Raw genomic sequence first — 14,056 nt, 5'->3', positions numbered from 1 at the left:
AGGGCCGAAAAATCGTCGCAAACGTAGCGGTCGCCCACGGGCAGGAGCGGCTCGTGTCGACTTTTGACAAGCCCTGCACGGCGGCTCCCACGGAGGGGATCGTAACAGCAACGCAACGTAACAAATGCGGATTTCGCGACTGACTTTGCAAGGTTCGCGCACGAGTGGCCCCCGCCCAGTGTACTGTGCAACGTGGAGTGTGCATTTTTCCGGTGGTTCTGCACGAGGTGAGCAATTCAGGCGGTGAAAACCCGCGCAGGGAAGTGATGAAACAGCGGAAGATTCTTTCCGAACGGCACGGTCGTCCACGTTCACACGCATACACAGCCGCCGTCGCCGCCATCTGAAAACGCCAACCAGCCAGTCCATTATTCGTTCCGTCGTGCAAAGCGGGTTCGATTGGTCCGGTCCGGTTCGCCGAGTGACGTTTCGGGTGGTGTGTGCTTTGGCTCGACGTGTAACGCTGCTGGCCCCAGACGGGAAGTCGGTGGGGCGCTGGAATCATGCTGCTCGGTAGGGACAAAAAAAGGCGATTCAGGAAGAAAGACTGTCGTGTCTCGATGGGGCGCCAATGGTGGGGGTTGGGTGGGGAGAGCTAGTTAGTATACCAGTAGGAAATGTAAAACATTGCAAAACGCGAAACAGCTAACTTCGCACTTGCGTTGCCGTACAGTCGCGAGGTAGTGTGCGCGGTAGACGTGTTAAGTGCGGGCTGGTGAAGGGAAGGCGGTGCCTAGGGAGGTGGTTTGTGTTTTGCATAGGACGACGGAACCGAACCATGACACCGTTGGTGTTGGAGGAGGAAGGGAAGGGGTAGTGGCATGTCAAAAATTAATCCACATGGGCAATGTCGTGTTTTCGAAGGCCATATCGCGCTCTCAAGATGGACGCCGTTATTGAAACGTCACGGTGCGAGGAAGGGGAAAACAAAAACCACAAGCGGATTACTGCGGATTCGGTCAGGATTAGCATATCCTCGTGCGGAAAAACAGGGCGTGCTAAATGGGGCATGAACGCGTCCACAAATCGGTTGGCTGAAAACGGTCGCGATTGTGGCAGAAGTGTGATGAAGCGCCTTTGGGGCGCAGGATGTCCTTGTTCCCGATTGCTCTGGATGATTATTTTATTGCTGTATGGGTGCGCTTAGAACTGTCATCTAGCTGACATACCGTCATCGGCATCAGCCAAGCATTGTTCTGTCAGCGGCAAACAACAACACTCCTTTTCGCATTACTATTTCAAGTAAAATAGAGTGCTGACCGGCCCCGAACGGATCGGGTCGGGTTGACGTCACAAAAATTGCGATTAGTTGCGGATATGGCAAAACACCACTAATCTTTCGATTTTTGAATGTTGTTTTATTTACAGCTGTAACTGTACTCAACCGGTGAGAGAGGGTTTCGAGCTGTCAGAACTGTAGTGTTTCGGCGGATGCACCGTAATTACGCATTCCCCGCACAGTTTGCGCCCTTCCTGTGCAGGAAAGACCAGTGCATCCATCATGTGATACTGCATGGGAATTTGCTCTTAACGTACGCTTGTGTACGGGTTCTCCGGGCGGTAGAAAATCATAGTGTGCTGTGTAAGGTGCTGCCGCCTCATGGTTTGATACCGATCTTGTGCTCCGGTAAAAATACATCGTAACCTTAGCGAGCGAAAATGCTAACAGCCGCGAATACCCCGATTGTGCCGCAAGGTTCCCCGCTGTGATCGACTATCTGTATCCGCTTGATGTGTTTGTCTACTTGGCTCCATAACAGTGGATCCATAACCAGTCCCGTAGTGAACGGTGCGGAAACGTCAAAGTTGACCGCCGGTTTCGGATCTTAACCACCATCGAGGTGTAGTAGAGGCTAGTAATTGTGCGTGCTTTTATATTTGCTACTCTATATTCATAGGTAGTGCACTCGACGAATGATGTATTGTTTCCCGAGCACCATTCGACGGCACGAGGTCTAGTTGATTTCGGAGTTTGAAAAGAAAAGGAAAAGGAAAAAGAAAAACGAAGTGCTTCGAAGGAATTATACTGCGTCGCATTTGGTCGCCAGCCGCATGCCGACTGAGGCTGGCGCTCTGAAAAGGGCATCGGCGCGACGTGCCGCCAAAGCCGTGTGTGCTGAACGCGTAAAGTGCGTGCGTGTGTAGTGCGAGATCTTTGTAACCCAGTGGTATTTGTTTACACGTGCGTGTTTCATCGATCGACCGTGCAGTTCCATCGTTTTGCCGTCAGCGCGCTGGGTGTGTGTAGTCACCATTGCCCCTGGTGCCGGTTTCTTGTCGTGCAAAAGCGTTGGTAGCCGTCAACAACATCAACAGCAGCAGCAGCAGCAGTAATAGTGGCTCTAATAGTGGTACATCAGTCGCAGCGTCGCAGTTTGCCGCATTTCTCCGCCCGCCCCAGTGGAGTGCTGGGGAGCAAGTGTGACGCGCCGCATCTTTGTCGGTGGCCAACATGGCGCTGGTGGTGATGGTGAGGCTGATGTGCAATAATCGTGGCAGCAGCAGCAGCAGCGGTAGCAACATCAACAGCTGCATCAACAACACCGATCACAGCAAGCTGCTAGTGTCGTGATAGTGGTGGAATTAATTCTGGCGTGCACACTGGCGAGCAAAGAGTTTTAAAAAATCGAGAGTGCGTGTCTCGCTTACCCAGCTGTGGCCAAGAAAAAGAAGAAGGAGGAAGCATAAAAAAAAAAGAAAAAGCAAACGGAAGCCTCCAATCGAATAAGAATAAGAAGTCAGGCCCGACGTGAAGGCAAAATATATCCCCCGCAGTGTCGTAGGCCGTGGCCCTTCTCTGCTGGCCATTGTGTGTTTGTGTGTGTGCGCGCGTGTGTGTGTGTATTTTTGTACGGGTACGTGCCGTGTGCGTGCGTATGTGTGTTTAGCCCGTGTTTTGTATGTGCACCGGTATAATATTGTTTACCGAAAATAAAAAGATAGCACCCACCGCTAGCGAGCAAGCGCGCGCGTGTGTATGTGCGATTGTGTGTGGGGTTCGGTGTGTCCGTGTGCCATCATGATGGTAGTCGCGAAAGTGATGATTGATAAGAATGTGCGCTCGTCCGCAGCGTCATCGGTACCAGCATTATCATCGTCATCGCCGTCATCAGCTGCGCACCGTGTGTATTGGTAGTGTGGTGCAGAAGCCCCATCCAGTTTACGAAATCCGTTTGCGCTCACACGACGGCGCCCATTGTCGTCTTTCTCCCGCGTGTATTGGCCGCGGTTGTGTAGTGGGTGTACATGATAAAGGCTCCTGCATCGGCCAATCGCACACGACGATAGCTTTTGACGTACGGCGTTCGATCGTGCATACTCGTAACACGCGCGTTGGCAGCGCCTAACTCCTAGCAACCGGTGCCAGGAAGTGTGGAACCATCATTTCCTCGAAACACCGGAACCATTCACCGTCGTCGTCGTTGGCCGTGGTGCGCTGCCTTGCTGGAGACGGCACCCTCAAACACGGCCGCGCTACAGCATTAGGATAGGAACAAAGTAAGCATCGTTGTTTTTTTGGATTATTTGGATGTTTTTTTCGTCTTTATTTGCTCCTTCTTCGTCTTGCTTCTCACTATCAGCGTGTTAAGGTTGATAGGTTTTTTGGTAGGGTGTAATTTCAGGCGTTGCATTACGCACATCCGGGATCCGGTTGTTGCGGAAAGCCGATGCAATAGTGTAATGCAAAGAAACAAACCCGCAACCCTTCGATTAGATCCTTTTTGGCCGGTTAGGGCTCTATAAACAACTCCTCACGAAAAACAGATGTCCTAATATGCAGGCTAACGCTGAGAAATTATGTGGAAGGATCTTTTATCTCTGGCGGAAATATGATGGACACGTGTGGAGATCAACTATCGCTTCCATCAAGCTCATTTACAGCATATGCTCACACTCTACCCGTGTCGAAACCCTTCATCTTATTATTTAACCCTTTTCGTGCTAATCAAAACTCTTCGTTCAACCGTTTTTTATGCCCTCCACGTTGGTGTGCACGCGTGTAGGTTCAACGGACAAGGCCAAACACGTGTTATCAGCTCAGGAAGAGCAGTAGTCAGTCAGAAGGGGAAAGCTAACTGGTGGCTGTTTGAAAAAATTGATGGTGAATCAGTTGAAAATAGTTTGTTGCAAACTACAGTGTAATTTTTGTGGAGACGATTGACTCTTAAAGACAAGAAAAGCAAGCATAAACATTATCCATGAATATTTTGTACATGTAATTTTCAAACAAACCCTATGTTGCTGACTCTGGAAGGGTGTGCAAAAGAAGGATTGTCTAGCTGTCGAATCAAAATCAATATCCATCCTTCCCTATGCTAATATTCCACTTGGGAAAACGGTTGGTAATGTCCAAAACCGTCCGTCCGGCAGCCAATCCTTGCTCATTTTCCATCATCGCGGTCTGACGAAGACAAAGAAGCAGAAGCCACCGAAGGAGGGGTGAATGTCCGGGGAGAATTATTCTACCAGCGCTAGCCTTAAACGTAGCAAATTTAAACAACGGTCGTGCGGTGTTTTTGGCGTGCTTTCCTACGCTTGTGGTGGCGTTTAATTTAATGTGGAATGTTGTATGATTCCTACATAAAGATTCCAATGGGATGGTGCTTGGATGGGTTACCACACTTTAGTGCCTGTACGGAGTTTGCTAAACCAATGCTTCTCATGGCTGCCATTCAAGCCATTTCCTTTCTCATTGATATGTTATTGCTAGCATCCGTTTTCGACATGGGTTGACGAATTGATTGTAGATTATCTGTGTAAAATTGTCGTTAAATCATACTTTCAAAAATGACCCATTATTGGACTAAACCACCGCTAAAACGCTCCTGAAGCGGTTCCTTATAGCTGCCTGATTTGATCTTGCATCTCTCTTTCTGGATCGCCATCAGCCAGCTTTTCTTGGTGACCTAAAAATATGTTCACCATACGGGCTCTCAAATGCAGCCTCCTCTTCCTGGCTGCTTTTCACGCATTCTTCGCTTAACAGTTCGCCGTTAATCGCAGCGTGTGTAGCAATGGCCAGGGTCATGGCAGCAACATTTGCCCTGCGGAGAAAGGGCCCAACCCACGGAGGGCGGGGGTGAAATAAAACCCATTCACCATTGCTCTTTAAGCGTTACTTTTGCTCAAATCGAAACGAATGCAGCAAAAGCCCTTTGCACCCCCAGATGAAGAGACACCACAAACCCCCGGCAAACGAAGACGTTGTGCTGTTGCGCCTTTTTAGATAGACTTGAAGGGAGTCTGCTTTTTTCTGCTGTACCGCTTTATGATGCCTGTGTCTGATTTATTGACGAGAACCCCCCCTGGGAGGACGTTTGCATGAGTGGGTGGATGCATTCGTGAGCTTCGTGTGTGCGCGTGGGAGTGCTTCGGCCAAGCACTAATACCTACCGTAGCGGTAACGTGTTTTCCTTCCAATTTCCCGGCAAACAAAACGCTGCCAAATAATGTCGTTTCATGAGAGTAAAAATGCGGCGTATAGCATTTGTTCCGAGCTGCTGCAATCGGTTCCAAAAATCAATGATGCTCGTGCTGAAGAAGCAAGCACTGGAATTTTATGCTTATTAGTAAACCGAACGCCGTCAGCAGCCGCGTATTAGATTCCCCATTCCCGAGCATACCTTTTTTTCCCTCAGCTGTTGTGGGTGGCGTGGTAGCATTTAAGATATCATTTTCATAGCGGCATCAGAAAAAGGAAGCAAAACTGCTGACGCTGATCCGAAGACGAAACCAGGCCTATAAGCATCGAGATGAATCTCCACCACCTCGCATATGGGGAAGAGTACGAGAGAGAGAGGTAGTGCAGGGCTCTCGTCCTCCTCCTCCTCCTTGAACGCCCGGTTTGAGAAGGTACGAAGGCGTCGGATTGAAAGCGATCCTCTCGCGGGTGGAATGAGTTGAGGCTTTTTATATGAGCTGCGAGCGAAAGCGGCGATCATTAGGCGAGCGATCGTGTCGAGGCGTGTGAGGAGCATCGGCGCGAGGTGCCCTTTCCCCCATCCTAAATCCCACCGAGGGCATCTAAACATTCTCGAGATCGCACCCTTAGCGCTGGTGATGGGTTTACCGAATGATTATGCTCGAGCCGCTGGGACTATAATTCCGGTGCCACGGGAATGGTTTTAAATATCCGATAAGGGTACAAGTGAGAAGTCGGCTCAGCGTGAGAGGGGGGGGGGGGGGGGATGAAAGTAGGGATTTGGGGAAAAGGTATTGTGTCTTCTCTCCTCCGTCTCTGCTTCGCGGAAGTCGCCGGTAAAGGTACACGAGCCTGCGTAGAAGAAGGAATTGGAGAACGATGATTTAAAGACTGACCGCTGGTGCTCCTGAAAATGATTCGCCTGTGAAGGGAAACTGATGCTAAAAATTGGGCGCCAATTGATTCCCCCACCGGCTGGTCGAATCGTTGCTTCTATCCGAGACACCCAATGTTGGCACGTTTTAGCCTACGGTTCTTGAGCCACATGGCGCTGTGGAGCGAATCTTCCGAAAGGTGGATGAGATGAAGAAAAACCTGAGAAAAGAGTGTTTAAAATGAGCCTCTGGGCGGTTAGATGTGTGCCTGCGTTTTCCAGAACGCGTCGTTGCGTGGACGAAAGGTGGATGATGAGACCAGAAAAGGACATGTTCAGGAATGGCTGGTGTGTGTGTGTGGAGAGGTCAACTGAAAGAGAAGAAGCTGTGAATCGTTCATTCGTTTTTGGCGGTTTCCAGAAATGCCTGCACGGTCGTTTGATTTCTGCTAAACGATAGCAAATCGATACAATTTTCCCTCGAAGCGGAAAGAGAAGGAAACCGGATCGATTCATCATTATTTTGCGGGCTGGTGGTTTTTATATTTGTTTTTTTTTTATTTGGTCACATGACGCAGAGTGTCCTTGTGAACTGGTTTGCCAAAACACGAAGCATCCTCAAACATTCTTGAATGTAATTTACTCCTATCGCATCCGTTTAGCTTTTCGCTTGGTGGCTGTCGGAACCACAACTTCCCCGTTTTACTGAACCATGACCCATTTTCGAGCAAAATTCTCCATTCTTCTTGTACGTGGCTCAAAACGTGCGATCGATGGAAGGGACCGATAAATATTCATCTCTTAGTCCGTTGCGCTAGAACCCCGTTCAACGCCTTTTTCCTAACGTGCGGTGGTGTGCGTGCGTCTTACGCAAATACGCTTCAATCGAGGGCAGGTAAATATTGATTTGTGAACACGCACGGCGGCTGGCCTGGGTCTCGGTAGAAAGAATCACCGGCATTATATCGCCGCTGAAGTGTGTTTACTTTGCTCCGGTTTTAGAAATTGTTCCAACCACACGGAGGAGCCGTTCGAAAGCAGCGGCTCGTGGCCACCAATGGCCGTCATAGGAACTGCACATCCGTTAGTGTGATAGATATTTTTTTGCAAAAAAAACCATCCCCCTAATTCGCTTTATCCCTTAAATGGCAGGTTCGGTTTTTTTTTCGAGCGCTGCCGGCGGGCCATTTCCACGAGAAAGGCGTTGTAATTCCTTGAGTGGAATGCGTCTCATCGTCTGCCGAAAAGCGCTTTTCATACGATCTCGTCGGTGTATGCGCGTGTGTGTGTGTGTATTGGAGGGAAGATCGTTTTACATTCTCCCACAATTTTCTTCACCCCATCGATGGGGTGGTGCGCATCGTAGCTAACCCTTCTTTTTCTTCTCCTTTTTTTTCTCTCTCTCTCTCTCTCTCTCTCTCTCTTTCTTTCTCTAACGTGGCCTTTCCTCGCACATGGTGCACATTTCGCAAATGTGTTCCAATAAATTTGCAAACAATTCTCCTCCACCGCGCGTGCGCCTCTCGCGAAAACATTCCATCCCCGATCAGATCCCTCCGGGGGTGGGGTTGGGGGATGATCTTCCTGACCCTCCTCTTCCCGCTCGCGTTTTCCTCCAACACTTCTTCTTCTCCACCCACCGTGTGTTTCGTCCTCCCGCCCGTTGATCCCATCGTGCCCGGGCGGAAAAGAACGAATTTTGCATGCAGCTCGCGCCTTGTGTGTGCGTGGGTGTGTGTGTGTGTATCTCGTAAACCGGAACGCGGCGCGGTGTGTGGAGCTTAATCGGTGGATGGGCCGCTGAGCGGAACCGACGCGATTACACTGACGTTTTTTACCGCGGCCACACGAGGTCTGGACGGTAGGTTATTCTCCCTCTCCCTCTCTCTCTCCCTCTTCCTCTGTCTGTCTTCTTCACATCCCCAAATCATCCGCGCGGGGTCCGTTCAAGACACACGAGCTCACGTTGAGTGCCGGGTGATGAAAACGAAAACGGTTTATTAAAGCCAGCTGCCCTGCAGGAGCGAGTGAGCCCTTTTTTTCACATGCACCCGTCCTTCTCTAGCACACTGTAAACCCGGATCCCCACGGGCAGGTCAGTGAGCTTTTCCTTCTTGGTCGTGAGGGGGGTTGGGACTGTGTTTTTTCTTACGATTCTTTCCTTTTGCCGCTCCTCTCTCTGTCACTCTCCAGTCGGTGGCGCATTCTTACAGCAGGCTTTCGAATGGGGCATTAAACGATCGCGAACTGATGGTCTCCCACCATCGCCACTAATGAGAAAGAGAGAGAGTGTGAGAGAGAGCGAGAGAGAGAATACGAGAACGCGATCACGATCGTTCGTCATAAGCAATGAGATCAGCTTGTGCGTTTCCCCGGAGGCGAGAGAATAAAAGAGCGAGCGCGCGCGACATTCGTCCGTTCTCTTTCACCGTTGAACCTTTTTCTTACCTTCTTCGACGCCAAACCGGCTCTTCGGGCGTTTGATCGCGAGAAAATCATCCCCCCCCCCCTTTAAGGGCGCTCCTCCCCTCCTCCTCCCCCTAGGCCATTCGAGGCGAAAGGGTCGAAACGAAAGGGTCAAGGCATGGGTTTAAAATCGTTTCCACGCTGCCCATTTATGTACTTCTCTTTCGCCCCGTTCGCGCGTAGCGTTTTCCACCGTTCTTTTCTTGTGCTTATGCAGGCACCCTTCGCTTGTTTGTGTGTGCGTGTGTGAGGGTATATGTGCGCCGACCGCTTATCAAGTTGCTGCGTGCTTGCGCTTTTACGCTAATCGCCCTCCGCCCTGTGGGTTGCTTCATTTTCCGCGCTTGGAGCCGTTTTCGTTCTCGTACGAATTTCTTGCATTTGTGGGTCCGCTTTTTCACCGAGCACCGTGGAAAAAGGCTGCCGTCAGTTTGCCGACCCAAAGGTCCGAAGTTTGGCGTGCAATTCGTCAGCATTAAGCACGACCGCGCTTCTCTCTGTTCCTGGGATTTGTGGAAAACCGCGGAAAGAAAAAGGTTGAAACAGAAGGGAAGGGTAAGCGAATAAAAAGCAGCTATGTGCAGTTATTCGGGCACACCGGTGTAGCACTTTGCGTGGTCAACAACAACCACCTGTGCCTGTGAAGGAGGGCTGGGCATGGGTATGCTGAATTCGCGAAACATGAGTAATGTGCTTAACATTGCGAGCAATCTGAAACGTTTCGGCGAAATTCTGAGCTTCGATAGTTTCAACTTCAGAACGCCTTTAACGTTACAGCCCCTACGAATGACTAACGAGACACGTGAGTCCTCGGTGTTGATCTGCAGGATGATGCGTGGCGTAATTGTCCTTGGATGCGTGATTGACAACGGTTTACTCGAGTTGATAGCTGCTTGTTTGGTGTATTGATTTGTTGAGAAAACGCGCAATGCCCGGTGAGAGTTCAAAGCCCCGCTGGTCTGATCCGGATATCAATTTCCTGTTTCTTATCAGTGGTTCGTTTACTTATTTTTTTTTTCGTGCTAGGCAAACGGGCAGATTAGATTGTAACCTACCTCTACGCTGAACTTGGCTGCTTGGTTTTCTAAGCGAAGATTAATGAATTTAAAAATTAATGGCCTCGAATAATTATCTCTATATATGCATCCTTAAAGGAGTATGCTTGATTAGAAATATGAATGTCGATTGAGTTTTTAGGTGGGGTTTTAACGGAATTCTTTCGTTCATATAAAAATGCATTCATTGTTTAAAAGAAAAATGCATATGGAGCTGGTTGTCGAAACTTAAGCTGTTCGACAATTTCAACGTTTTCGTTAAGTGAAAATTACATTCATCGTTGTTTTCGAAGCAAATACCTTGCCACAAAACCGAAAACATCTTATAATGGAACTACATAACGTGCATTTCAAAACATATCCTTGGGTGTTTTTGCATTTTAAAATTGAAAAAAGTCCGCTTTTTAATTTCTAGCCTACACCATACATAATACCCTCTTAAAGCAAAAACGGCAGCTTATTGAAATCCGAGTACGAGCATAAATAAAAGTTTAAAGTCGTTCCATGGGAAAGGTAACCAAAGGAGCCAAACCAGCTCCACGGGGTCCGTTGTTTTTCTTCCACTACGAGGAAACGCAACATTGAAGGTGGGAGCTTTCTAGTGGGGAAAACATACCCATTTCCATAATACAGTGTCGGATGCTTTTTACGTACCAAACGGGTACATCGTACATTCTGTGTCCTTCTCGGCGAGCTCCAATGGAGTTAATTCCACTCTCTGCTCTCTGCAGCACCACGGCGCCCGGCCTTTATCCCTTCAATGGCTTTTCACTTCTGCTGGTGGCGCGTGTAAAACATGGCAACTTTTCCCATAACTCAATTTATATCGCACGACTGTCCGCCGGTTGTTATTCTCAAGTAATAGAAAATGGAGAGCAGCAATTGGGAAGCGGGAAGGGCGAGACTGCGAGGTAAAAGCTCCGTTTCGCCGATGGAAACCGCAAGGACGAAGGGCTCCGTTTTGGCTGTTGACGTAAATGGGGAAGGGTTGAGCGATGAGATATGAAACAGAAGAGGACAAATAACACGCCGGGGAAGAGAAACACTGCTACAAGGACACGTTTGACTTCTGCAGATCGCTGCGCGTAGCATTTAACATTGTGGTTCGTTTACTCATCCAATTAAGTGTCTTTTTTTTGCTGCTTTTGTTGGCGACCGAGCGGCGTCAGGGGAGACAGCCATTGAGGAGGGGGATTGAAGCAAGGATTCGCTCGCTGGCAAGGAGCCCTTTGTTCGTGCTGTCGTCCTCACACAGGAGCGAGGCTGTGGGATTTTCCGGCTGCGCTATTAAATGCGCGACAGTACCCTGATGTGGCCGCATTTAAAGTCGCAGTGGTGAAGTAGACTTGCTGGCGACGGCTGGGAGGTTGTGGACAGCGGTAACGACCCTCGGGCGAGCTTGGTACGATAACATTTCGCTCGAATCGTACCCTGTTTCTGTTATATCATCCGTTTGATACGAGAAAAGGCGCTGCTTTATGCTCGCAAGAACCACTTGATGAGGCTTTGGCTTGCGGAAGCTGCGCAGAATTGTGTGGAAATTTAGGGATGATAAAGTTGGTTGCATCTTTTCTTCGAATACATATGAATTTACGAGAAATCGATTGGGTTAGCGTCATGTTCATTTAAACCGAACATTCAGGTTTGAATTGCTTGATATTTTTGTGTGTTGTCTGTGAAGGGTTTTCCCCTTCTTTACCACGTAGTCATTCACAGACGTATTCCGTTAAATGAGTTCCCTCCGGTGAAAAGAAAACGCAAACTCCGTTACCCTAAGCTTCCCTAATTTTCCCATTAGCTATTTTCCGGCGAATTAATATGTCTAACGCGAAAGACGATACCAACCGCTAAGAAACACCTCACCAAAGAAACAAAGACCTGCCTCGGTGATACTACGAGAGGCGTGTTTTCAGTGGAGGTGAAAATTGCGAACGCATCGTAATTATGACGAGCGGAAAAGAAAATAGTGTGCACGGGGCAGCAATCAGCTTTTCAGGCGAAGACAATCTACGAGAGTCTTCCCACAACATCTTGTAGCATCCTTGCGCGCGAATTAACACACCGGTTGGGGTATAATAATTGAGAAAAACTGTGTCTTGAAGCGCAGTAAAACGGCTTCCGGAAATGCTTTCGCTCATGCTTTTGCCACCTTTTCTCGGGAGATGCTTCTATGCGGGGTATTACTGTTGAAAATTATGCCGCTGCGATCGATTGGGGCTTTTCCCCGGTCTGCCAGGAACATGTATTTCGCCGGAAAATGGTTTATGGATATTATGTTGCTGAAGGATATTTCAAAGTACGCGTAGCTATTGTTGCCAATGAAATTCCGGGTTTTATCGATTGTTTAATCATAAGCGTTAGTTACATGCCTTCGCTAACCATCGAATAGGGGTGCCATAGGCACATTGGTTTTCTTAGCCTCGCTGACGTTGACTTAGAGGCGCATTGCGGGCTACTATATATTTGCCATCGCGTTCGGAATGCTAAATTAATGCTTGATATGTTTTTCCTTTCGCTTGGCTGCCGCTGTTCGTCATAAGCGGAATGTTTTTCCGTCATTTCTTGCCCGATACCTGGAATTGCTTGAGTTGTTTTGTTTGGTGTGGAATGAAAATATCTGATTTAACGGAAAGCATATTTTTCTAATTCCACGATGGCCTTTTTTTGTTTTCGATAAGAGTTCACGTTACAATGAGACTTTGTATGCGAGTCGTATGTTCGGAAGAAACAAGTTTATTTTTAATTCAATAAAATTTTCAATCAAAATTTGAAAATAAATGCCGAATCGCAAACCCAAAAACCTAACCGAACCTAAAAATAATTTTTAAATTACAAAAACTATTCACTTTCTTAGTCCAACGCTTGCTTTGAATATTTATCTAATAGTATTTTTTGTTGAAATGTCTAACTTTTCATCGCAGCAAATAAAGCAAATCTCACATTTATCGACTTTTAATCTCAATTGCCATATGAAATATTTTCATGCCTTTCACTTCTCTTTTTCGTGAATTTTTTCACCTTGCCATTATATTTATCTCGTGTGATTCTCAAGGTTGCGGTCGCTATTAAACTTTTGTGCAATTTTTACTTCCAAAATTAATCCTTTTCCTTGAACACGAGGCTAAAGTAAGCCTAAAATCGGTCTCTTGGAGAGTTCCATTCTCGTGAAGAGCTAACCTCTGTGTCGTTATGAAATTCGACATTGGTCCCCATTCTCGTTGGCACCAGCAGCATATCCGGCAGCTAAGGCAAACAAGTGATCAGATCGGCGCGTACGGAAACACACAATCGTAGGCGATTGTGTGTGCGCTAGAGATGCGCCATAACAACCCCCCTTTCGAGAGTTTGCCCACACGTCTGGCGGCAATGTCATGGGGGGTTTATGGATTTTTTTTCCACTCAGAACCGGCGCAACGTCTTCCACAGACAACCAGCAGCAAAGGATTCAACAGAAGCCACACCCGCACGGATGCGAAAAAGAGCAAAGATGGCTCTATCGATAATGGAGGAAAATGAGGACGAACGGATGAGAAAACGCTCGCGGAGACGACCAGAAAAGGGTCTCGTTCCCACTGGGGGCCGGGTTTATTATTGAAGGAAATTTTAACAAGCACACGAGCTACAAAGTAATCGATTGAAACGAGCCGTGTCTGGGCGTTTTTCCGACGGGCCTATGCTGCGAGTATCTGTCTGAAACTCGTTCCAAAAGGCTTCTGTACGTAGGCTTCAACAATACATCTAGAAGATTAGACCCGTGGGCGTCGCTGTTGCTATGCAATTTATGCCAGAAGGGCAAGGATTTGGTGCCCTCCAATGGCAACCGTCGTTGGCTGCTGGTGTTAGGTTTTTTTTGCCTCAACGGTAACCAAAGAACCGAGGAAAATCGGCTGATGAAATGAGTGAAAGGGCAGTGATACGGAGAGTGCCCTTTAGCGATGGATTTGTGTAGCCGTCACAGGGAAATGGAAAGCTCCTGGAAACACTTTTCTATCCTGTTTGTTATGCAGATTGATTTTTTGCTAATCTTTGTAACACAATGTTCAGTTTTGTTAACGGCTTATGCGTATCATTATTTCACATTTCGTACGACGTTGACGATAAGTTTTTGGTTTATTGTACACCAATTGAGTGAATGTGTTAAGCATGTTGATAATTATTTCCTCTAAGGAACTGTTGTCTTAGGCTATAATCTAGTCATAAACATATGTTTTCTCTTGCGACGGTAAAAAGAGACATTCC

General features: G+C 47.9%; 1 protein-coding gene across 1 annotated transcript in view; it reads left to right on the top strand.

The window, feature by feature from the left end:
• The first annotated feature begins 383 nt into the window (after positions 1-383).
• LOC128721045 (uncharacterized) overlaps positions 384-14,056 on the top strand; it is a 73,995-nt gene continuing 60,322 nt past the window's right edge. Inside the window, exons 1-2 of the mRNA XM_053814753.1 lie at positions 384-513; positions 1,899-3,498. The gene's annotated coding sequence lies outside the window, so the exon portion shown is untranslated. The remainder of the gene's footprint in view (positions 514-1,898; positions 3,499-14,056) is intronic.

Source organism: Anopheles nili, chromosome 2 (genome assembly GCF_943737925.1).
Source record: "Anopheles nili chromosome 2, idAnoNiliSN_F5_01, whole genome shotgun sequence".
Taxonomy (NCBI): Eukaryota; Metazoa; Arthropoda; class Insecta; order Diptera; family Culicidae; genus Anopheles; species Anopheles nili.
Note: the sequence above shows the minus strand (reverse complement) of the source record. Positions and strands in the feature narration are given on the sequence as shown.